We start from the raw sequence: 1,793 nt of genomic DNA on the forward strand, positions 1-1,793 counted from the left end.
TTTGTATTATCTGGTACCCCACGGATACCCGTGAGACAATATCAATTATCTGAACCCGACCTCGAAAATTTGGGTATTCCAATATCATTATCCGATCTCTATCTCATTCTCTCAGATACTCGAAATTTGGGTCTTTCTGTCCACCCCTAAAATCTATACAATGTCTAGACAATGATATTATATTATTGGAAAAATCGCATATAAATATCTGAACTTTTACAAAAATCCCAAATAAATATTCGAAATATAAAATTCTCAGATAAATAAATTAATTTTTAAAAAATCCTATATAAATATCTGTTTCTTTGCTTCCTATGAACCATAAAAAGAGAAAAAAGAAAATTTTATCGGTGCGCAGAAAAAAATAAAGATGAGAAATAATGTTAAGCGATGAGATTATGTATATTATATATCTCTTATTTTGGTGGAGAAGAAATATATGGAAATAAAAAAGATCTCTCCCATTGATTTTAGTATCTACTAACGACAGAGTGATAAAACTTTCTTCTGCAACTCTTATCAATATTATTATTATTATTATTATTATTATCATTATCATTATTCCAACAATAGTCATTCTTCTTATTTCCATCCCCATTGCCATGACAAATCAACTCTCTCTCACTTCGGCAAGGAAGAAGACCAAGGATGACAGATGAAGTGTTCGGTTTCACTTTAGGATTTTAGGGATTTAAAAATTTAGGATTTTTTATTGGTTTAATAATTCCAAACCGATTTAGTTCAATTTTTATTGTAATTTTGAATATTAAACCAATCTAGATGACATGGCATGTGACGTGATGATGATTATGATTTTTTATTGCCAAATCATCGTTTTTTTTGGGATTCCGTTAAATAATTTAACGCGGTCAACAGATTGAGATTGATTTGGAAAAAAATAAAAAAATTCAGATATTTATTTATGATTGGGATAATCCCAAAAAAAACACTAAACTTTTCAATTTTGACAAAAAAAACACCGAACTTTTTTTTTGTCAAATAAACACCAAACTTTTTTAATGAAACAAAAAAATACCTGAACACGTTGTCGATTGACAAATTAGACAAAATTTGCTGATGTGGCATTCGAAAGTGTAAACGTGGCGTCTGAGAAGTTATTTCGCTTAGCCACGTCGGATTACATGTCAGAATCAATTGACACATAGACAAAATCGGTAATCAGAGATTGGTTAAAATTTGATGTCAAGACTGCATTCCTTAACGGGAACTTGACCGAGGATGTGTACGTGACACAACCCGAAGGTTTTGTCGATCCAAGGAACCCGAGGATGGTGTGCAAGCTTCAGAGGTCCATTTATGGACTGAAGCAGGCTTCGAGGAGCTAGAACCTTCGCTTTGATGAGACAATCAAAAGGTTTGGTTTCTCACAGAACGAAAACGAGCCGTGTGTTTTACAAGAAGGCTAGTGGGAGCACAGTTGTATTTCTAGTGCTGTACGTGGATGACATTCTCCTTATAGGGAATGACGTTCCTACCTTGCAAGACGTTAAGTCTTGGCTAGGAACGCAGTTTTCTATGAAGGACTTGGGAGAAGCGGCCTATATTTTAGGCATCAAAATCTATAGAGATAGATCGAAGCGTCTTCTAAGATTGAGTCAGAGTACCTACATCGATAAGGTCTTGAAGAGGTTCAAGATGCAAGATTCCAAGAAAGGAACCTTACCGATGAGCAGTGGCACAGTTCTCTGCAAGAGTCAGTGTCCTACGACACCTGATGAGCGAGAACGCATGGACCGGATTCCATATGCTTCGGCAATTGGATCCATCATGTA

The sequence above is a fragment of the Tarenaya hassleriana genome, unplaced genomic scaffold, assembly GCF_000463585.1.
Source record: "Tarenaya hassleriana unplaced genomic scaffold, ASM46358v1 Cleome59, whole genome shotgun sequence".
Taxonomy (NCBI): domain Eukaryota; kingdom Viridiplantae; phylum Streptophyta; class Magnoliopsida; order Brassicales; family Cleomaceae; genus Tarenaya; species Tarenaya hassleriana.